At 36.0% G+C, this 25,902-nt stretch overlaps 1 protein-coding gene across 26 annotated transcripts in view; it reads right to left on the bottom strand.

The window, feature by feature from the left end:
• Positions 1–25,902, bottom strand: part of DLG1 (discs large MAGUK scaffold protein 1) — a 278,145-nt gene that overhangs the window by 170,360 nt on the left and 81,883 nt on the right. The window lies entirely within an intron of this gene.

Below are 25,902 nucleotides of genomic sequence, written 5' to 3'. Positions count from 1 at the left end.
TGTCAAAATTCCATCAGGCACTTTTCCCCCACAGAAACTGACAAGCTGATCCTGATATCCACAAGGAATTGCGAGGAATGCAGAATAGCCAAAATAATCTTGAAAATGAACAACAAAGTACAGGGCTCACACCTCCTGATTTTGAAACTTACTACAAAGCTACATTAATCAAGACTACGGTACTGGAATAAATATAGATATATAGATCAATGGAATTGAAGAGTCCAGAAATAGATTCTTACATTTATAGTCAATTGATTTTGGACATGTGTGCCAAGAGAGAAACAATCTTTTTTTTTTTTTTTAACAAATGATATTGGGACAACTGGATGCAAAACCATGAAATTAGACCCTTTTCTTACACTATATACAAAAATTAACACAAAATTAACTAAAATTAAGTATGAGCTACAGTTAGAAAACCATAAGTGTAAATCTTTGTGACCTCAGGATTAGGAAATGGTATCTTAGATATGACATCCAAAGCATCAGCAACCAAAGAAAAAACATGAATTGAACTCATCAAAAAAAAAAACTTTTGTTCATCAAAAGCCACTATCAAGAAAGTGAAAAGACAACCCACAGCTGCCAGGTGTGGTGGCTCACGCCTGTAATCCCAGCCCTTCGGGGGCTGAGGTGGGCAGATCACGAGGTCAGGAGTTCGAGACTAGCCTGGCCAATATAGTCAAACCCCATCTCTACTTCAAATACAAAAATCAGCCAGGTGTGGTGGCGGGCGCCTGTAGTCCCAACGACTCAGGAGGCTGAGGCAGGAGAATCGTTTGAAGCCGGCAGGCAGAGGTTGCAGTGAGTTAAGACCGGGCCACTGTACTCCAGCCTGGGTGACACAGCGAGACTCAGTCTCAAAAAAAAAAAAAAAAAAAAACCCAAAGAATGAGGAGAAAAATACTACAAATAATATATTTGATAAGGGTCTAGTGTCCAGAAGACAACTTACAGCTCAACCACAAGACAAGTCAATTTAAAAATGGGCAAAAGATTTAAACATTTTCCCAAAGAAGATATACGAATAGCCAATAAGCACATGGAAGGATGTTTAACATCATTAGTCATTACATAAATGCAAATCAAATCCATAATGAGATACTACTTCACATCCAACATGAGGACCATAATAAAAAAAAGACCCACAGGTGTTGTCAAGAATGTGGAAAAATGGGAACTCTCGTACATTACTGATGGGAATGTAAAACGGCACATTCCCTCTGGAAAACAGTTTGACGGTTCCTCAAAAAGTTACATGAAGTATCTTAAGACCCAGCAATTTCACTCAAGAGGGAGAAACGCTATCAACTGCTAATGGATGTGGAATTTCTTTCTGGGATGATGAAAACCTTCTGAAATTAGTTAGTGGTGGCAGGTGCACAACCCTGCACACATAACTGTATACTTTAAAAGAGTAAATTTTACAGTATATGAGTATCTTTGAATTATTATAAAAATTATCACGATAAATTGATGGATTACACATATCTGATGATAAAATCTATTGAAAAAATCTTCTCTGAACCTGAAATTGACATATCTCTAGCCAATGGGAATCTCTTAAAGTTTCTGAGTTCCCTTATACTTGTCCCTTTAAGAAAACCTTTTATAAAAACAGTTACCAAATCTAAAGTCTATTCTCTATTACAGGTTGAGCGTCCCTAATCCAAAAATCCAAAATCCGAAATGCTCCAATTTTCAAAACTTTTTGAGCACCAACATATCACAAGTGAAAAATTCCCCATCTGACCTCATGTGATGGGTTGCAGTCACAACACTGTTTCATGCACAAAAATAGTGTATATGAAGTCCTTCAGGCTACGTGTATAATGTATACATGAAACAAATTTCATGTTTAGATCTAGGTCCCATCCCCAACATATCTCATTATGTATATGCAAATATCCCCAAATCTGAAAAATTCCACAATCCAAAACACTTCTGGTCCCAAGCACTTTGGATAAAGGATGCTTAACCTGTAATTATTCAAAAAAGAGAAACCTTGGGTTCCTTACAATTATTAATTGAGAAAGCACTTCCAAGTAGCTTTCAAGGACATCATTACATTACACAGCAATATTCATCTCTATTTCTTGTTATCTAAAGGTTTATCTCAATCTATTTCCAATTTTTTGTAACACTGAAAACTTCATATAAAACCAGTTTGCCAATAAAGTAGAATGTAGAAAACTAATGCCTCCCTAAGGATGGTCCAAGTCTAACTTACCTAACACTTAGACTAAAAAGAATTACAAAGTGGTGATGAGGGTTAGGGATGAAGGAGGAAACATATTTTTAAATGATTATAGTAAGAACATTCCAAACACATTTTCCCATCCTTGTTTACAATTTTCAGGCCACTATTTTTGACATAAAACTTTACGCTGCCCTTAATCTTGGTTAACAGTATCAGCAATATCATTTACTTACTCACTACTATGACGTATGTATAGGAATGTGACTAAATTACTACTTCACTGCTGTTAGATAATTTCCAGATATCTTTCTTTAGAAACAATTTTCTGATTATGGAAATGATGCAGATTCTTGATCTATTAGAAAACCCAAAATAACTAAAATTAAGGCCAAAAACTAAGTATTTAATAAAATATTTAGTACAAAGTTCTTCAATCAATACCAAACAGTTGAACAAATACAATTATTATTAGTGTGCACATATCTCCCTATCTACCCTTCAAACACTTACTATTTCAGTCGTAAATTTAAAAGAAATGTTTGATACTACATATTGTTCCATGCACGCCAACACACTTCGTTTCAGGAAAACAGTAACACATTAACATAAAGGTACAGTGAGGCTTAATGTGAATTCCTGAAACAGATGAGGATTAACATGTGTTGAGGAATGGAGGCCAGTATTACCTTGTTACCAAAACCACAAAGGACACAGCAAAATAATACAACTACAGGCCAATACCACTAATGAACATATGAACATAATGAACCACTAATGGAAAAGTCTAAAGAAAATACTAGCAAATCGAATCCAACAGCACCATCAAAAATATAATACCCCATGATCCGGTGGGATTTATCCTGGGGAGGCAAGGATAGTTCAACATACACAAATCAATAAATGTGATACATTACAGAAACAGTAATAAGGTCAAAAGCCTTATCTCAATAGACTCATCTCAACAGACTCAGAAAAAACATTCAATAAAATTCAGCCTCCTTTCATAATAAAAAGTCCACAACAAACTAGGTTTTGAAGAAACGTATCTCAACATAAAAAAGACCATATATAACACATCCACAGTCAACATTACAGTTAGTGGCGAAAAGTTAAAAGCATTCCCTCTAAGAACTGGAACAATACCACAATAGCCACTCTCACCACTCTTACTCAACGCAATACTGGAAGACTTGCCACAGCAATTAGGCAAGAGGAAAAAATAAAAGGCATCCAAATTAGAAAAGAGGAAGAAGTCAAATTATTCCTGTTTGCTGATGATATGATCTTATATCTAAAAAACTCTAAAGACTCCACCAAAAAAACTCTGAGTTGGTACAGAAATCAGTAGTGTTCCTATCCACCAATAATGATCTGGCCAAAGACCCAATCAAGAAGGCAATCCCATTTACGATAACTACAAAATAAAATAAAATAATAAAATACCTAGGAATACATTCAACCAAGGAGGCAAAAGATCTCTACAAGGAAAACTACAAAACAATGATGAAATACAAGGCAGATGACACAAACAAATGGAAAAACACCCCATGCTCATGGATCAGAAGAATGAATAAAGTTAAAATGACCACACTGCCCAAAGTAATCTAGAGGTTCAATGTAATCCCCAGTAAAATACCAATATCATTTTTCACAGAAGTAGAAAAAAAAAAAATCCTAAAGTTCATATGGAACCAAAAAAGAGCCCAAACAGCCAAAACACTTCAGTGAAATTACTCAGACACAGAAAGACAAATACTGCATGCTCTCACTTGTAAGCGGGAGCTCAATAATGCGTACACATGGACGCAGAGTGTGGAATGATGGACAACGCGGACTTGCAGGGGTGGAGGGGTGGGAGGGGTGGATGACAGGAGGCAGTCTGGTGGGTACCATGTGCACTGCTTTAGTGATGGATGCTCTGGGGGCCCTGATTTCACCACAATGCAGTTTATTAATGTAGCAAAACTGCACTTTTACCCCATGATTATATACAAATAAACCAAATGCATGAAAACCATAATAAATGTAAGATAAGCAGAATTACAAAACGAATGATAACGATAATTGTAAATGTATTATATCTGCACTTCACATCTACCAAGGAAACACTGATTGCTGCCTTCCTGAAGAAGACAAAAACCTTCCAAATTTCTCAACCAGATTATAGAACCTGAAAACACAAGAGACTCTCACTTTGAATATGAATTCAAATGTTTTGAAAGGAAAAAAAAGCAAACTGAATCCAACACTATGATGTGAAATGTATCCCAACAATAAGGATGGCTCAATTTTAAGATAGTCATGTATTCATGTATTTTAACATATGAAAAGATCAATGAACAAAATTCGCATGATCATCTCAATAAATGCTCTAAGAACCACCACCTAAGAATCTCAAAATTTTAAACCCAATCCTGATTTTAGGAGAAGAAAAACTCTTAGCAATACAGAAATACAAATAAACTTTTAAAGCATCTACCAGCAATCATATTTGATGGTGAAACAGAAGCATTCTTAAAGTGGCAATCAAGGCAGTATCATCTTACTCAACACTTCTCAAAAACAAGAAGCGTAACTGCCTAAAACTGCAAACTAGAAAATTGTAAAAGAATTGTAAGGAGATGTGAGCATTATTTCTGAAGAAATGTTCACAACTTTAGCCAGTTTCTCAAAGGGATTTGGGGAAATTACTTTAAATAAGTCTGGGGGGTAGGGAGGAATGCTGTCCCTGTCAGAGAATGATCCAGTCTAACCACTGCTAGATTTGTCGTAAAAGTGACAGTGACGCGGAAGGAAAAATGTATATTTTGTGTATAGAAATGTTAATTTTAGGCCTGGGATGGTGGCTCACACCTGTAATCCCAACACTTTGGAAGGCTGACACAAGAGGATCACTTGAGCCCAGGAGTTCAGGACCACTTTTGAGACTCTGCCCCTACAAAAAATTTTAAAAATTAGCTGGAAGTAGTGACGTGTGCTTGTAGTTTCAGCTACTGGGGAGGCCGAGGTAGGAGAATTGCTTGAGCCCAGGAGGTTGAGGCTGCAGTGAGCCATGATCACACCACTGCCCTCCAGCCTAGGCAACAGAGTAAGACCCTGTCTCAAAATAAAATAAGATAAAATTTGTAACATCTCCATCTTGTAAAATACTTAGAAAACTTTGTCATAGTCTGTGTCATGAACTTTCAAAAACAGTTCCCAAATCGAAAGATTACAGTATCTCCATTCGAAGACTAGGTTTTCTCAAAGTCAGAACCAGGATACTTTAAATTCTAAAATTTATCTAACTAGCAAATACCGTATTCCACGAATCCAGTACACATCATCAATTATAAGATGCCCCAGTAATTATATTTAGCCCCCCAAAAATAAAAAAGGAAAAAAAAAAAACACTGCCAAATAAATTGTGAAGTACATCAATTGCAAATAACTCCAAATTTGAGACAGGTTAAAAGTAGAGAAAAATATATTTTAGGATCAATAAAATACATCAAAGACACTGACTTTACTTTCACTTTTGCAATCTTTAACAATTAAAAAATTTATCCTTTCAAGAGCAAAACTATACTCTTGGTTTCAAGGTTAAAATAAATGGCCTCTGTCAGGGAAAAAGAGCAGTCATTAAATTGTATTGCTCAGGCAGGCAAGAGCCACAGCAAGCAGTAAAAGTGCACAAACTGACAACACTATAATAAAATAGGGCTGGTGGGTGCCCAAACCATACATATACTTTTAGGGTAAGGAAGACAATGACATCTATCATCTGCAAAGAGTCATACTGGGTTAGGAATGAATCTCTGTGGCAGAAAGCCCCGGTGTACGTGCTTGTCTTTAACTTACTTAAAGAGAGTACAAAGAACACCTTGCTCACAGGTAGCTCAAGAGCCAAGAGCTTTTCTATTCTCCAGCTAAAGATTATAATCTTATTCCCACGGCTCAGTCTGCTCCCATGTATAGGAAAAATCATGTGAATCAATGTGATTTCCACATTACACTGACTTCATTTTTCTACTTACACATTTCAAATGAGCTAACTACCATACAGAAATGCATAGGAAACACTATTGTTTTTATTCTTGACCCAATGGTTTAATATGAAGCTGCAGGAATAGAAACAGAAGAATCCTATAATAATTGATGTTAGATGGTTTGTTTTCTGGGAGCTGGAATGAATATTTTAGGTACAATTAAACTATTGCCTGTGGTTAAACAATTTCTCCCAACTACAGTCGGCTCTCCGTATCTGTGAGTTCCATATCTACAGATTCAAACAACTGCAGATGGAAAACATTTGAGGGAAAAAAAAATACAACAAAAATAATACAAATAAAGAACACAGTGTAACAACTATTTATGTAGCATTTACGTAGAATTAGGTATTATAAGTAATTTAGAGATGATTTAAAATACAGGAGGATGTGCACAGGTTATATGCAAATACTACGTCTTTTATGTATCAAGGACTTGGGCATCAGCAGCCACTGATTTTGGTATCCATGGGCAGCAGGCGGTATTATCCTGGATCCAATCCCCTGTGGATACAGGGAGATGACTATTCCTTCACTTGCCTGGAATAAAAAAGTATTAAAAACCCCTGAAATCACTGACAGCAATTCCCAAAAGGTTAAGGGCCAAGAAGAACAGAATTACTAATTCAAGCTTTTTAAGGAAGGAAATGTCATATACCAAGATAAGATTTCCACATACCAAACCATCTTGAACATGCCAAAATATACAAAATAAAAATGTGTTCAACCTTCATATGATAAAGCTATACATGTGAAAAATGGTATACCTTACCAATATTGGGACTTACTCCTTCCCCCAGAAATCAAGCCTGGATTAGGGAAAGGGTAGGGGAGGAGGGGGGAAGCAAAATACAATACAAACAAAATTGTGTTGTTACAATTTTATAGGAATATATAAATTTCCAAAACTGGCCATGACAGAATGAAATAAAGCCTTGAAACAATAATCATGAGAAAGGACAACATTCTAAAAAAATAATTCCTCAGAAAGGACAAAAAAACTAGAAACCAATCTCACTTATGAATGTAAATACAAAGTTCCAAAACAAAACATTAACAAAAGAGCTCAGAACATCAAAATATTACAAACCAAGTAGACTATATTCCAAACATGTCAGAATAGGTAAATATCAAAAAAGCATTTCATGTAACTGACCTCATTAACAAGTCAAAAGGAAAAAAAATTAATGAATACCAAATAATCAACAAACAAAAACAGCCATTATGATTAAAAACAACCACTACCACCTCTTGGAGTAAAATAGTACAACTGGACAGTTTCCTACTATAAATCAAACTGAAACCGACACTACAATTAATGGTGAAATATACGCACTAAAACTGAGAACAAAACTTTTCTATGGCTGCTATAGTAAGTTACCAAACATAGTGGCTTAAAACAACCAAAATTTGTATAGTTCTGTAGTTGAGAAGTCCAAAATGTGTTTCACTGGGTGTCAGAGGCTCTAAAGGAGAATCTCTTTTCCTGCCTTTTCCAGTTTCTGGGGACTGTCTATATAGATTGCTTGGCAGGGGGCCCGCTTCCTCCATCTTCAAAGCCAACAATGTCAGGCCAGGTCCTTCTTATGCTGTCAACTCCTGGATTCTGTTTTCCAATTCCTTCTTCCAAGGAAACTTTGGGTCCACCCAAACAATTTAGGATAATCTCCCTATCTTAAAATCAGTTTATTAAAAATCTTATTTCCATTTGTGGCCTTAATTTCCTTTTGCCGTGTATTCACACGCTCAAGGGGCTATCTACAGGGCACAGACATCTTTGCGGGGCAGACAGGCGGGCAGGGAGAGCATCATTCTGACTATCAGTATGCTACTGAAAAGTAAACAGAGAAATCTATGATGTAAAGGGTCAAATGATTTCTACGGATTCTTTTAAGATGGCATTTTAAAAAATCAGTATATACTCTTGATTTTAAAAATAATTCTTAATTATGTAAGATATTTTCTTTTTCTTTTGAGACAGGATCTCACTCTGTCACCCAGGCTGGAGTGCAGTGGCGTAATCTCGGCTCACTGCAACCTCCCCTTCCCAGGCTCAAGCAATCCTCCAGCCTCAGCCTCCCAAGTAGCTGGGACCACAGGCACGAGCCACCACACCCAGCTAATTTTTGTATTTTTTTTGGAGACAGGATTTCACCACATTGCCCGGGCTGGTCTCGAACTCTTGAGCTCAAAGCGATCCACCTGCCTCAGCCTCCCAAAGTGGTGGGATTACAACCATGAGCCTTGATTTATAGTTTCCTTCTATTCACCCAAAAAGTCAACGATTAATCTGACTAATGGGGAAACACATCATTCGCATTAAAGTCGGAAATAAGCATATCATTATAACTACTGCTAACACTTTTCAGGAGATATAAGAAAAAAAACTATGAGATAAAAAAAAATTAGAAGGAAAAGAATAAAATTACCACTGACCTGATGGTAAATCTAGAAAATCCAAGGGAAATGTAATAAATAAATAAGTAAAAATAAAGAACAATATACCAACAATAAATAAAAGATTTCAGTTAGGTATCCAGGCAGAAAATGAATATATAGGTATCGACTGCCTTCATTTAACTAAGTATACTGGAAATTTTGTTGGACTACTTTCAAATATGACCTGCTACCTATTTTTGTAAAGGAAGTTTTCGTGGAACACAGCCACGCTCATTCACACTTCATGTATGACTTGTGGCTGCTTTCTAGCTGCCTCTGTAATACGGTGGTGGAGCTGGGAAGCAGACGGCCCACAGAGCCTAAAGTATTTATTATCTGGTCCTTTACAGCAAAGATGGCTGGTCTCTGATTTAAACTAATAACAATCAATCAGATGATAGAAGGAAATAGAAGGCCATATCTGAAATAGAAACAAAAACAGATAAAATGCCCAGGAATAAAACTGAAGTATCCAAATGTCCACCTTTACCAAATGGAAAGAAGACAGGCCACGTTCTTGGCAGAAAGAATCAAGTCAAAGATATCATCTCCTTCCTAAGTTTATCTATACTTTTATCTTTAACATAATCCCAACAAAAAGGCCAACAGAAAATTTATTCATTTACTCAAATATTTATGCAGAAATTAGAAAAGGTAACTAAAGTTACTGCAAAAAAACAAGAAGAAAAAGAGAAAGTCTACAGATAAGGAATAAGTGTGCACAATCTTCAACAAATTTTAAAATCTATTATAAAACCTTGATTAATACAAGGTATTGCTGGTACAAGAACAGAAAGATTAGTGAAACAAAGATGAAAATCGGTATATTAATAGAACTTTGGTATTATTTTTTAATAAAGTTTATATCTTCAACCAATATCATTGGTTAAAAGATTATTCAATAAATAGCAAGGGGGAAAATGGGTAGCTACAAGAAAAAATATCCTAAAGATTTTTTTAAATGAGACTATAACACAAGATTCTTCTAAACAAATTCTTTTATAACAAAGACCTATATAGCTGTAACATAATACTGAGAAGCCATTAAAAAAAGACTGATAAATTTGGCTAGAAGTCAAAACGTTAAAAACTAGGAAAAAAAAATTTGTAACTTAAATCCAAAGGACTAATTTCACAAACACATTTAAAGACTACTAGTCCCTAAGAAAAAGATGTAAAACCCTCCAGCGCTCTCTGTAATGCATGGAACAAGAATAAGCAAACAATTTAGAGAAAAAAAATCAAGTAATTCTTACATATACAAAAATACGTTTATCTACTACTCCCGAGAGGATAAATGTAAATTAAAGCCACAGTGATGTACTACTTCTCACATTATCAGATTGTCAAATATCCAAGTCTGATAACATACTATATAATGATGAGGACATGGGAAAAACAGGAACTTTTATACGAATCTGTGGAGTGTACAATGGTACTACCTCTATAAAAGGACAATTTAACAACTTCTATCAAAATTATGAATACATATAACCTCTGACCTGATAATTCTACTTTTAGAAATGTATCCTATAGAAATATTGCCATGTTTACAATCGATGTGTGTAGGCAGTTATTTATTGTAGTATTGTTTGTAAAACAAATAATTAAAAACATCCATCACTATATCTAGTAACAATGAACTTGTCAAATAAATCATTCTTATTCAAATAAGAGAATATCATAAGCCATAAAATGATGAGAAAGGTCTTCAGGTATGGAAACAGAAAAAGCTCCAGCATATAATGTTAAGTGGTAAAAACAAGTCCAGAATCAGATTTCTCATATTTAAAAGACAAACATATGACTTGGGCCACCACTAAATGATGTTGAGAATCTGGGCATGAATCTTACTTCATGCAAAGGGAGTGATATACTTTGTAAATAAAGGAAGAGTGAAAGCATATGAATGCAAAAAAAAGGTATATAAACTGTAAGCATAAGAAAGCTGAAGTGCCTATATTAACATATGGTAAAACAGACTTCAAGATAGAGTTATCTAAAGAAAAAGAGAGATTTCAAAAAGCTAAAAATTTATTTCACCAGGAAGTTATAAGAACCATAAATGTGTGTACTAATAACAGGGCCTTAAAATACACAAGCAAAACCAACGGAAATTAAAGGGAGAAATAGACAATTCTACAATTTTAGTAAGAGATTTAAACTCCTTGATTAGCAACTGATAGGACTATACAAATATAAGACAGACAAACTGAACAAACTATCAACTGTCTTGACCTAATTAATATTTATGATAAACAGCACTTAACAACTGAAGAAAATACATCACCTTCTGTGAATATGGTACATTTGCTAATACAGACCATATGCTAGGCCACAAAACAAGTCACAAATTTAAAAGGATTGAAATCGCAAACAATCCATTCTCTAACCACAATGGAATTAACTGAAAAACAACAAGATATCTAGTAAAATTCCTAATATTTGAATATTAAACACATACTTCTAAAAATCTCCTGATTCAAAGAACTCCAGAAGGGAATCAGAAACGATCCAGGACGGAAGAATAACGAAGCTCAACAGGACTCGGTAGTAAAGAATCTAATCTTGTTTTTAAATCCTTCCAAACCCTTGGAATGTCCCAAATGAATTTCCCTGGTTGGAATACTCAGTGCTTATCGTCACACATTGTTGCCAGGAGGGTTAACATCATCCATGACTCCAGAGAGGACAACTGGAAACTCCTCATTCGGAAATTTTCTGGACTCTGTCCCTTGTGTCTCTCCCACGGCTGATTTTAATCCGTATCCTTTCAAGTGATAAACCATAACTGTGAGTATAACAGCTTTCCGTGAGTTCTGTGAGTTCTTCTAGGAAATTACTGAACCTGAGGGTTCTGAACTACTAACAAACTTTACAAGTACTTAAAAGGAAATCTGTAGCTTTAACTGCTTATATTAAAAATGGAAGTTTAAAATCACTGACCTAAGGATCCACCTTGAGAAGCTACAAAAAAAAAAAGACTAAGTAAACCTGAGGGGAAGAGAAGGAAGGAAATAATAAAAGGCAGAAATCAATGAAACAGAAAACAAAGAATTGAGTATATTAACAAAGCCAAATAATCATAAAAATAGATAAACCCTATTCTAGATAGATCAAGGAAATACAGAATATAATTACCAATAAAATTACCAATAATAAAAAATGCAAGAGAGGTTATCGCTAAAAAAAAAACCCCTATAGATCTTATAAAGATAATAAAAAATAATTATAAAAAACTTTAGGCAAACTAATCCAATAGGTTAGATGAAATCAAGAAATTCCCCAAAAAACACATCTTACCACACACCATATTCTGACACAATATAAAACAGTAAATCTGAGTGGCCTCCCAAATTTATATATATATGTCTTTATAAGAAATATAAAGATACTTTAATATATATTAAAGAAATTCAATCTGTTACCAAAATTCTTCCCACTGAGAAAACTCCAGGCCCAAATACACTAAATTCTACCAAGTGTTTAAGAAAGAAGCAATATCAATTTTACACAGTTCTTTCAATAAATAGAGTGAACATCTCCCAACTATGAGATCAGCATAACCTTAATACCAAAACCTGACAAAGACATTACAAAAAAAGAAAATGACACAAATATCCCTTATGAACATAAATGCAAGAATCCTGTTTAAAATATAGCAAATTGAATATGAAAAGGATGCTGTAAAGGATAATACATCATGACCAAATATGATTTCAAGAAGGCAAGGTTAATTTAACATCCAAAAAATAAATAAATGTAATTCTCTATATTTAACAGAACGAAGGAGAAAAATTATATGATTATTTCAACAGACATATAAAATATCTGATCCAATTGAATACCAATTCATAAAACTCTCAGCAAACTAAAAATCCAGAGGAACAATCTCAATCTGATAAAGGGCATTTATGAAAACCTTACAGCTAACAGATGTACAAAGAGGAGCTGGTACCATTTCTACTGAAACTATTCCAAAAAAACTGAAGAGGCTGAACTCCTCTCCAACTCACTATGAGGCCAGCATCATCCTATACCAAAACCTGGCAGAGAGACAACAAATAAAGAAAACTTCAGGCCAATATCCTTGATGAACATTGATGCAAAAATCCTCAACAAAATACTTAAAAACTGAATCCTGCAGCACATTAAAAAGCTAATCCACCACAATCAAGTAGGCTTCATTCGGGGATGCAAGGCTGGTTCAACAAATGCCAATCAATAAATGTGATTCATCACATAAATAGAACTAAATAAATGCAAATCAAACCCACAATGAGATACCATCTCACACCTGTCAGAATGGTTATTAAAAAGTCAAAAAACAGATACTGGTGAGGTTATGGAGAAAAGGGAACACTTATATACTGTTGTTGGGAGTATAAATGGGTTCAACCATTGTAGAAAGTAGTATGGTGATTCCTCAAAGAGCTAAAAGCAGAACTACCATTTGACCCAGCAATCCCATTACTGGTCATACACCTAGAGGAATATAAATCATTCTAGCACAAAGACACATGTGCACAAACTTTCACTGCAGCACTACTCACAACAGCAAAGACATGGACATCAATGACAGACTGGCTAAAAAAAAAACGTGGTACATATACACCATGGGATACCGTACAGCCATGAAAAAGAACAAGATCATGTCTTTCGCGGGAACATGGATGGCGCTAGAGGCTATTATCCTTAGCAAACTAACACAGGAACAGAAAACCAAATACTGAATGTTCTCACTTTTAAATGGGAACTAAATGATGAGAACCGATGAACACAAGAGAACGATAGACACTGGGGTCTACTAGATGGTGGAGAGTGGGAGGAGGGAGAGGAGCAGAAAAGATAATTACTGGATAGTGGGCTTAATACTTGGGTGATGTAATAATCTGTTCACCTATGTAACAAAGCTTCACATGTACGCCTGAACCTAAAAGTTTTAAAAAACAAACAAAAACCCTACCGCTAACGTATGCAATGGTGATATGTTGAACTTTAAGATGGAGGAAAGGATGCTTACTTGCCTCACTTGTTTTCAACACTATGCTGGAGGCCCTAACTGTGGCTGGAAGGCAGGCTAAAGAAAGCAAAAGCGTAACAGCCAGTAAAGATTAAGTACAACTGCCCCTATTTGCAAATGACATGACTGTTCACACTGAAAACCCCAAGGAGTTTCCAAGACTACTAAAACAACAGTTGACTTTAGTAAGATTGCAGGATACAAGTTAATCAATCAAATTATGTTTTTTACACCAATAGTGAATAATTGGAAGCCAAAACTTTGTATGAGTTCCATTTGCACCAACTCCAAAAAAGATAAAATACTTAAGAATTAATTTAACAAAAGATGTACAAGATGTCTTCACTGCAAATTATAGAACATCGCTCAAAGAAATTCAGATCTAAAGACATCGTATATTTGTGGTTTGGAAGACTCAATATTATTAGGAAGTTCATTTTCTTCAAATAATCTATAGATTCAATGCAATCCCAATAATAATTACAGCACAATTTTGAAGAAGATAATAAAGTGATTCTAAAATGCTGAAATGCAAGCAACCTAGAAGGGCTGAACCAAATTTTAAAAAGAACGAAGTTGGAGGACATGCAACCTACATTACCCGATGTCAGTTTGGTGTCGGTCAAATGGAGAACACGCATATCAACGAAACTGAATAAAGAGTTCAGAAATAAAATTCACACACATATGGTGTGAATGGCTGATTTTTGACAAAGTGCATAGCTAATTCAAGGAAGGATGAAAAAGTTTTTCAACACAGTGCTAGAGCAACTGGATATCTACGTAGAAAAAAATTAACATCAACCTTTATCTCACAACAGACACAAAATTTAATATGAAATGCAACACAGACTTAAAAGTAAAACCTAAAACTATAAAACTTCTAGAAGAAAATACAAGAAAATCTGTCTGCAAATTAAGAGTAGGAAAAGATTTACTATATAAAACACAAAAAGCACAATGATGAAAGTTTTTGACAAAGTGGGCTTTATTAGAACTTCTGTTCTTTGAAAGTCACCACTAAGAGAAGTAAAACGCAAGCTACAGAATAAAATAACATATGTGCAATAAAAGTATCTGATAAAGGACTCATATCTGAATATAGAAAGATCTTTTACAATTCAACAATAATACAAACAATCCAGTTCTTTTAAATGGGGAACAAATTTAAACAAAGCTTAATGCATTAGCTTTCTAGAGCTGCTGCAGCAAAGTATGACAAACTGAGTGGCTTAAACAACAGAAGCTTATTGTCTCAGTCCTGGGGGTCCAAGTCTGAGACCAAGGTGTAAGCAGAATTGGTTTCTGCTAACGGCTGTGAGGAACCTGTTCCATGCCTCTCTTCCTAACTTCTAGCAGCCGGCAGTCTTCGGTATTCCTTGGCTTACAGATGCATCACTCTGATCTCTGCCTTCATCTTCACATGGTATTCTTGCTGTGTCATGTCTCTTTGACCAAATGCCTCCTTTGTATAAGCACACCAGTTATACTGGAATAGCCACCCCAATAACCTCATTTTGACCACATGCCTCCTTTGTATAAGCACACCAGTTATACTGGAATAGGCCACCCCAATAACCTCATTTTGACCACATGCCTCCTTTGTATAAGCACACCAGTTATACTGGAATAGGCCACCCCAATAACCTCATTTTGACCAATGCCTCCTTTGTATAAGCACACCAGTTATACTGGAATAGGCCACCCCAATAACCTCATTTTAATCTATCTCTGTCAAGACCTCATCTCCAAATAAGGTCATATTCTGAGATATTAGAGGCTAGGACTCCAACATATCTTTTTTGTGGGAGATACAATTCAATCCAAAACACTTCACTAAAGAAGATTTCATGTAAAGCATGAAACGATACTCAACATCACAAGTTATCAAAGAAAGGTAAACAAAGCCACAATACCCACTAAACCACTGCATATCCACTAAAATGGCTAAATTTGGGGAGAAAGAGGAGACAAAGACAAGCACTGGTGAAAATGTGGAGTGACTGGCTATCCACTGCCCAAATGTGAAAATAACCATTCCTATACCTAGGATATGAAAACAACCTCAAGACAATTATCAAAGAGAAATAAAAATAGATGTCCAAACAAAAACTTGCACATGAAGATCCCTAACACCTTCATTCAAAATAGCCAAAAGCTGTTAACAATCTAAATGTTCATCAACAGACAGGAATAAACAAAGTGGTTTATATTCAGACACTGGAATATACCTCTTCAATAAGAAGAAAATTGCTGACACAAACAACAACCTCAATGAATCTCAAAAGCATTATTCTGAGTTTTTTTTTTTTAAAGACACTACAGAGTCTTACTGTATGAATCCATTTATAGAAAATTTTTAAAAATATAAAATAATTTATGGTGAGAAAGGCAGATTAGTGGTACCTGGTGGAGAGTGGAGAGTTGAATGAATACAAAGGAGCGCAAACAATCTTTTTTGAAAATATTCTGTATCTCACCTATGGAAGTGGTTTCACAGGGGTTTGCAGCTGTCAAAACTAATCACACTGTATGCTTTACACACACAGCTTAATGAATGTAAATTCTACTTCAGTAAAAATGATTAAATAAAATAGTACATATCTGTAAATCTGTTAGAAAAGATCCCATTTCCAAGAGCAACAACAACAAAAACGAGACCCTGAATTAAATGTAAAGGGCCAATCTCTATGAAGAAAATTCAAAATGCTACTGAAGTGAATAAAGCGACACTACTTAGTTATTCTTGGATAAAGTCTCGTTATTTTAAGTTTGAATTTTCCAAGAAAATAATCTATAATAATGTTTTTGCAATCAAAATATCAATACAGGTTTATTTGGGTCAGTCAGAGTATGTGGCAGGGTACTAGTAATTATAATCTGAAAAAACTAGCATATGAGAAGTTAAGAAAATTCTGAATTAAGTCATGAGAGGCAACTGGCTCTATCCAGTTCTCTCACAGAGAAGCACCAGAAGTTCTCAATAATTAAAAGTTTGATAGCAGCACAAACGAAAAGAAACAAAGCGTTGAACAGAACACAGAGCCTACGATACAACCAAATAAATATGCAAATGTAATAGCTGTGGTAAGAATAATACTTTAAATCAGTAGGGGAATGATGGATTATTGAATAAATAGCATTTGGTAAATGGCCATTTGGGAAAAAAATATTAGGATTCTTATGGCGTAACTTAAAAAAAATTACCTATTAGATCACAGACCTAAATATAAAGAACTGACCCTAACACTTAAACAAAACATGAGTAAACTTGTTCCTACCGCTGGAATGGTGAAGTCTAAGTAAGAAATGATATTCAGGGCCAGGTGCGGTGGCTCACGCCTGTAATCCCAGCACTTTGGGAGGCCAAGGCGGGCGATCACGAGGTCAGGAGATTGAGACCATCCAGGCTAACACGGTGAAACCCCGTCTCTACTAAAACCACAAAAGCTAGCCGGGCGAGGTGGCGGCGCCTGTGGTCCCAGCTACTCGGGAGGCTGAGACAGGAGAGTGGCAAGAACCTGGGAGGCGGAGCTTATAGTGAGCTGAGATTACACCACTGCACTCCAACCTGGGCGACAGAGTGAGACTCCGTCTCAAAAAAAAAAAAAAAAAAAAAAAAAAGAAATGATATCCAGAAACAAAAAAGACTAATTTAAAGTTTGAACACATTTGTAACACCAATTTAAAAAGAAAATGCCAATCAGTTTGGGGGAGGGTAGGAGGAGGGAGAGCTCAAGTACGTTACAAAAGGGCCAGTTTTGAAATTTATAATAAAGTCTTATCAATCCATTTTTAAAAAATGAAAAAAGAAAAATGAGCAAGACACACAGACTGGCAGTTCATTGTATAAAGAATTATGAATACTCAATAAACAATGAAAAGATGTCCATCCTCCCACTCATGAAGAAATGCACACTGAAACAATGATCCATCACTTTTATCTGGGCAGATCCACAAAACCACAAATGCCCAATACCTAGTTTTGATGAAGGTGTGGGAAAACAGAAACTCTAACACAGGTAAAAACATAAATGAAAATAACTTTTTGCCAGCAATTTAACACTATCAAAATATTAAATACATATAACCTTTCACTAAGGAATTTTATTTTTTTGATAGCAGCAAACGTTATTTACAAATATTACTATTTGTATACAAAATATAAAATTATGTACCTATAAACCAACAATTAAAACCGGTATTATTCTAAAGCTTTAGTAATTAAGATAATGTGTATTGGCACAGGGTTAGACACACTGATGAGTGGAACATAAGTAAGAGTTCAGAAACAGACTCAAATGTGGGGATTAAGGACATTGTGTATCATGGGGAAAATGGAAAGAATTTGTCAATAAACGGGACTGGGACAACTGGGTATCCATTAGAAAACAATGAAATGTGACTCCTATATCACACCAAAACAAAAATTTCAGGCAGATTTGAGATCTCAGTGTGAAAAGATCTAAAGATAAAACTTTTAGAAGACAATGCTACACAGGAGATTAGGACTTCTGGCTATGTAAGGACAGTCAAAACAAGACAAGAAATGTGTAAACCTAAACAGAAAACACTGGTAATTTGACATTAAAATTACCAACTGATTCTATTCATCAGAAGATAACATAACGGTCAGTTAACAGAGTTACGAAAGACAAAAGAAAAGAAAAATAAAAAATGAACATATCCTAATGTGCTGAACCAAAAAGCCACAAGCCATAAAATCTCTAAGAACTGGCGGGGCGCGGTGGCTCACGCCTGTAATCCCAGCACTTTGGGAGGCCGAGGCAGGCGGATCACGAGGTCAGGAGATTGAGACCACGGTGAAACCCCCTCTCTATTAAAAAACACAAAAAATTAGCCGAGCGTGGCGGCGGCGCCTGTAGTCCCAGCTACTGGGGAGGCTGAGGCAGGAGAATGGCGTGAACCCAGAAAGCGGAGCTTGCAGTGAGCTGAGATGGCGCCACTGCACTCCAGCCTGGGCGACAGAGAAAGACCCTGTCTCAAAAACAAAAAACAAAACCCTCTAACAACTATATTCAGCATTACCCAGTGGTTCACAAATATATAAAATCAACAATTTATTGTTTAGGAATTTTTTTAAAAAGGCAAGGAATACCAAATACAGAATTCGGAATTATTATTGAGTTGGGAAGGAACGGCAAAGCATCTGAGGAGAGCAAACAGGGGACTTCTGAGGGAATAGGTATTATTTTTTTATTATTTTTAATGTTACATAGCAATTCTTTATACCTACATATATTTTATACCTATTAGTTTGTATCTACTCAATATTTAATAAAAGCAAATTTTAAATACCATGCAAATGACCAAGAAACCATAATTTGTCAAACTTTTGTATACCACTAGGGTTCACTGAACCCAATTCTAGTATTTTGTATGGGGTGAGGGGGGTGGCAATTAAAAGCAATTCTAAATATTTTAACGATTGCTTTTCCAATATTGTTACTCTTTCTTAAGATCTTTCATATAACAAAGAGAAAATTTACTTTTTTACATATGAATAAAGTTCATTCTATCTGGAAATAAATCATCACTATTCCATCATCCTTCAGATACCAACTTGGTAAGTTTCTCCTTTTTTTTTCTTAAGCTTTCGCTGAACACAGTTCAGAATTCAAAAATTTTAGATTTTTGCCTGTGTTGAAAGATTCCCAAGATTACTCCCAGATTCAATGATTTGCTCGTAGGACTTAGGAGAGAGAGTCATATTCACAGATATGATTTATTACGATGAAAAGCTACAAAGCAAAAATCGGCAAAGAAAAAAGGCACACGGGGCAAAGCCTGGGGGAAACTGGGAGCCACTTACCAGAATCTCCTCCCAGTGGAGTCACTAAGATTTCCTGAATTCATCCAGCAACAAGTTGTGACAATACAGGTGAAATGCCGTCTACCAAGAAAGACTGTTAGAGACTCAGGACCCAGGGTTAGTGGGCTGGTCACATAGGCACCCAGCACATGACAAAATTCCAGACGCCCAAAAGGAGGTATTCAGCATAAATAATATTTTGTACAGTTTAGGCACAGTAAGCAACTTGATCAGCTAGTAGTAGGAATCCTCCCAAAATCGTAGTTTAGGTTAACTTTTTTCCTACACACCACCATTAATGGCAAAGAGAAGAAAACTGACAAGGAGAGACATTTTACAACTATTAGCTGATGAAAATATGAATGAAAATAAAGACAGCAACACTGTAGATCAATGGCAACGGTGAATTTGTAGAAGTAAAATCGGAGACAAGTTTTCACATGACAAAATTCTAAATGAATTTTCTCAAATTCAAGAATAGCTGAGTGAACAACTCAGGTTTAAAGGAAATGTAGGATTTTCATCCACTTAGTCATTAAACAGGACTTAATCATGCAATTTTTTTGTGACAAGAACTTGGACCATCCCAGTATCCTAAGAATATATGAGAGCATTCTCTCATTTTTTATAGTGATACACCATAATTTGTCTGTAAGTTGACAACTGTTGAAGGTAGATAGGTACACAAAGGTGGATGAAAGGAAACATGATACGAAAATAAAAAATTCACTGGACTGATTATTCTAACTGCTGCTGATTAATCAGAAAACGAAATGCTTTCCAATTATGGATCAAGAACAATGAATGTCCTCCCTACTTCAAGATTATGAACCATCAAAGTCTGTAAAGTATATTTTGATTTCAAGTGAAAAAACAAAACCTATTACAATTTGGAATCAGTATGTAGAAAATGGATATCCATTTCACATTCATGTGGGTCAGCTGATGAGTGGTTACTTACATTCAAAGGACAGTGCACATTTTGGGTACAAACAGCTTCACAAACAAATGTGTTATAAACTTTCAATGGAATACTCAACAACTAAAAGGAATGAAATACTGATACAGGCAAACACACAGATGAATCTCAAAATAATTTGAAAGGAGCCAGACTTAAACATAGAACATATTTTATGGCTCCATTTATATAAAACTCTAGAAATGCAAACTATACTGACAAAAATCAACCCAGTGGTTGTCTGGGAGAGAAGAGAACAGGGAAGGACAGGAAGGAGGGATTGAAAAGCAGCTTGGGAACATTTTTTCAGGTAATGGACACATTTACTATCTTGATTATAGTGATGGTTTCACAGGTGTACACAGATGTCAACACTTAAAGAAGCTATACTTTTTAAATATGTGCAGTTTATTGTATGTGAATTATATCCCAGTAATGCTGATTTTAAAAATTGGGTTTGCTATGTTTAGATTCTAATTAAAATTTCTAACAAAGGTTTTTCATTACTCCTTTATTCCTCTGTTATTTACAAACAACTTCAAATATTTAAAAATAAAAAGAATAGCAATGAAAGATAAAAAGTGACAAAGAATGATGAACAATCTTCTAGATACTGTGGATTAAGTTACTGTCAGCTAAGAGAAATGTTTGTGGCAGTCTGTATAGCAAATATCCAACACTTACAAAAACGATGAAAAGAGCATGATGAAATTTATAATCATCATAATTTACATTTCAAATTTGTGAAATATGTCAAATATGGATTGCTCTTTTCTCTAAAAGCAACTGAGGAAGCCTAAAAAAAAGCTTCTGCCAGGAGTTCCCAGTGGTTTGTGTATCACATCTCTTAATGGCTATGAACTTCAAGGGAAGATTTCTTTTTTATGTACTTTATCTCCAGCAAGTGTCAAAGATAGCTTAAAAGAGATTCATTTTCTTAAAAAACACAGCTGTACTGTCAGAACAAACCCACTCTTGGACCGTAAGTCCAGAAAAACACAGTCAACTGCTTCACTCCTTAAAACGTACTGTCAAACAAAAGTTATTATTTTCTACTTCTGCAAGACTAGTAAGCAATCAGGAACGACAACTTCTGCTGTCTAAGATGTTTTCATGGAGACAATTCCCAATTGATGGATACACTATATTCCAAAAATTAGTACTTTGATTGTTTGGAACAATTTAAAATAAGAATGTAAATTATGACTAAGTTCCTAAAGACAACCCATAAAAAGCCCAATTAACACAACATACCTTAGACCTATATTAATTCAAACACAGGCAGTCATCAAACACACACAAATGCGTTTTGAAATTAAAACTCGGCCGGGCACAGTGGCTCATACCTGTAATCCCAGCACTTTGGGAGGCTGAGGCAGGCGGATCACCTGAGGCCAGGAGTTCGAGTCCAGCCTGACCAACATGGAGAAACCTGTCTCTACTAAAAATACAAAATTAGCCAGGTGTGGTGGTGCATGCCTGTAATCCCAGCTACTCAGGAAGACTGAGGCAGGAGAATTGCTTGAACCCAGGAAGCAGACGTTATGGTGAGCCAAGATCGTGCCACTGCACTCCAACCTGGGCAATAAGAGTGAAACTCGGACTCAAAAAAAAAAAAAAGGCGGGGGTGGGGGGGAAGGGAGGGAGGGAGGGAGGGAGGGAGGGAAGGAGGGAGGGAGGGAGGGAGGAAAGGAGGAAGGAAGGAAGAAGGAAGGAAGGAAGGAAGGAGGAAGGAAGGAAAGAAAGGGAAGGGAAGGAAATCAAAACTCGGATTACAAAACATTCACTGTCTTCTTACCTAACTTCTATTCTTAAACACATGCTCAAGATATTTCCTCTCTGGTAGTAGCAAATAGACACAGGGTGGCCAAATTGAGAAGCAGAGGCTACAATGACTTTCTTAATCTGAAAATTCAAGTAATTTAAAAATTGAATATTCTTAAACTACAGCACCCTTGGCAATCTCCCTTGATAGGATTTGTTCAAACCTAATTTACGAATGCTCAGTGAACTTTATAAATAAAATGTTTTACAAAAATGTGATATATCATCAAAGCCAAGATTCAAAACCTCTTTCACATGCTTGTCAACTTAGAAGCCCTGGCTCTTCCTTTATTAATAAGCCCTGGCTGAATTATGTCCCCCATCCTCCCCATCAAAATTCATATACTGAAGTCCTAACTTCCAGCACCTCAGAATGTAACTTTATTTGAAGACAAGGACTTCAAAAAGGTGATTAAGATGTGGCCATTAGGGTGTGGTAGTCCAATCTGACTGGTTTCCTTAGAAAAGAAGGAAATTTGGACAGACTGAGAGACACAGTGGGGATATGCATGCACAGAGGAAAGGCCATGTGAAGAGGCAGTAAGAAGGTGGCCATCTGCAAGCTAAGGGCAAAGGCCTCAGGGGAAATCTCACCATGCACAGAAGAAAGGCCTCGGGAAATCTCCCCAGCGCTTTGAGCTTGGACTTTCAGCCTCCAGAACACTGAGAACTTAAACTTGTTTAAGTCAACCAACTAATCTGCAGTTTTTGTTATGGCAGCCCTAGCCAACTAATACGGAGCTTTAAAATACATTACTATGTACACTGTAGAATTTAGTACTCTAAAGTTTTATTCCAGCATCTCCACTGACAGAATTTCTAAATTAGTAACAGAAAAGTCACACTGGTAACATGATTAGTACATAAATTCCGTAAGAGCAAACTTCCTTTGTTTACTGCTATGTACCCAGTGCATAGATGCTTAATTACTGAGTGAATCAATGAATAAATTAAATAATCTTCTTTGTAAAAATTAGAAAGACACATACCCTATTTTAACTTCCTGAAATTATTTCACTGCTTCAATGTTATATATTTAAACCAAGTGGTATTTGTTTTAAAACAAAATGTTCTTTTAAAATGCACTATGACTTTCATTTATAAAAAGAAAATTTTATAAGTATACAAAGTGTGAAAAAGAAAATTTCAAAAATAAGTACATTCTTAAAGGAAGATAAGAAAAATTACACTCCAAAATGTAATGTACTAGTAGATTTCCAAAGAAAAGTCTAATAATATATATCACAGTATAGTTCTAAATGGATATAGGAGAACAATAATCAACTATTTCTAGCTACAGACATATGGGGCCACTGCTAACAGCAAATGCTAATAGAAACAATTTACCAATACATGAAAAAATTATTTAATTCATTCACTTTAAGAAAGGAGTTTTTGGGCTTTTTCTCTGTATCCCCCTATCCAGCAGAGAAAGAAAGGAGTTTAATACACCATCCTGAACGACTGAGGAACTAGCTAGAGTCCCACAGTCACTGAAGAATACTGTTTTTCCTTTGGAGAAACCATGAAGTCAGTAACAAGGGACTATAAAGTAGAAGAGTACCCTAAAGATATTGGCTCAATGTAAAGGTCTCGTAGCACAGACATGAGAAAGTACATTTCATCTTAGAAGAAGGAAGATACTAGAGGAGGACTGTGCTTTTAACATCGAAAGGCATTTAACCTTAATTACTGTTAACAATTATTCTAATCCAATTCTAACAAGCAAACTGCTATTGGTCACTATTTATTACACAGTATTTTTCAATTTGAAAGCTATTTTGAAAACAGGATTCTTAAATAAGGATATCTTAAGTTACCTATTAGCGCTCAGTGAACTGTTTCAAGGAAACCTTACATACCACATACCTAAAGGTAAGGGGACATACTCCTTATACTTCAGTGTAATGGCAGCTTTTTTGCAATGTTTACTTTTGCTTCTGAACAAAGAAGTGAGAAGGATTAAGAAACATTAACAGGGTCCAGGCGTGGTGGCTCATGCCTGTAATCCCAGCACTCTGGGAGACCAAGGCGGGCGGATCACCCAAGGTCAGGAGTTTGAGAGCAGCCTGGCCAACGTGATAAAACCCCATCTCTACCAAAAATACAAAAAATGAGCTGGGTGTGGTGGCGAGCGCCTGTAATCCCAGCTTCAGGAGGCTGACGTGGGAGAATCGCTTGAACCTGGGAGGTGGAGGTTGCAGTGAGCCGAGCTGAGCCGAGGCCGTGCCACTGCACTCCAGCCTGGGTGACAGAGTGAGACTCCATCTCAAAATAAATAAATAAATAAAAAATAACAGGAAGCAAATACTCAATAAAGCTACGTTTCAACCTTTATGTAGACATTTTACCAACTAGATGTGTGAAGACAGAGCCACAATTGGACTTTTCTGCTTTATTTCAGCTAAACAGACACATTACTTGACAAGCTCTAAAATTAATCAGACTTCAGTAAAAATACTGTGTGTATGCATTAGGTCAGACACTGGAGATTGCTTGGCCCAACACAACACTACAATCTGTTTTCCTTGCTTCTGTCTAATATAGAGGCTATAAAAGCTAAATACTGCACAGTCATCCTTTGGTATCTGTAGGGGACAGGTTCCAGGACCTCCCAAAGAGACCAAAATCTGAAGATGCTCAAGTCCCCTGACATAAAGTGGTGTGTGCAGTATTCACACATAACCTATGTACATCCTCCCATATACTTTAAGTCATCTCTAGAGTACTTACATTGCCTAGTACAATGTTAATGCTATGTAAATCACTGTTATAATGTATTGCTCAGGGAAAAATGACACGAAAAAATGTCTGTATATGTTCAGTACAAACAATTTTTTCCCCCGAATTCTGATTCACAGTTGGTTGAATCCAGATGCAGAAGCCATGGATACGAAGGGCTGACTGTAGTTAGGTTTCCAACTCTCCCTTACTACTAGGAGAGTCCGTGTGACAGTTTTAATCCATGAAATATATGCAGACATCTACTAGCTTTATAAACCACACTCCTTTCCCCTTTCCACCTCTTCTTCCTGTCTTTATAACTAGAGCTGCAACAGACATCTTTCAATGAAGCAAAGGCCAAGAGAAAAAGATGTCCGCAGCTGTAGCAGCTGCATATTTCCAAGCTGACTATAATGAGGAAAAAATAAGGGCCCATTTGTTTAAAGTCACTGTTAGTTGAGTATTTACTATTTGCAAACACAACGTGACGCATGAGTGAACTAAGTGAAGCAAATGGGCCATACTGTTCAAATCGATGCTGTAACACTTTTTCACCCAGGGAGAAGTGGGGTGGGAAGTGGGGCAAATGATGTAATTGTAAGATTCGTCTTCTCGTTTTCCACCCAATTCTCGTTTAACAGCAAAAAACAAATCATTAAGAATATGAAGCAACACAGCAAGGAGTCATGAACAAGTCCCTGAAGCTACTTGTATCCCTGGCCAAGCATCACAGCTAAGTGGGAACAGTACCTTTTCTAATAAAATAGAATTGCCAAGGTTTTAACACCTTACACTATTTCCCTGCAGAGAGAAGACTCCAAAAAAAAAAAAAAAAAAAACCCTCTGACTTTACACTGGGTGTTTTGCCTT

This window comes from Trachypithecus francoisi, unplaced genomic scaffold (assembly GCF_009764315.1).
Source record: "Trachypithecus francoisi isolate TF-2019V2 unplaced genomic scaffold, Tfra_2.0 Lachesis_group0, whole genome shotgun sequence".
In the NCBI taxonomy this organism is placed as follows: Eukaryota; Metazoa; Chordata; class Mammalia; order Primates; family Cercopithecidae; genus Trachypithecus; species Trachypithecus francoisi.
The sequence above is the reverse complement of the archived record's forward strand: the minus strand, read 5'-3'. Positions and strand labels throughout refer to the sequence as shown.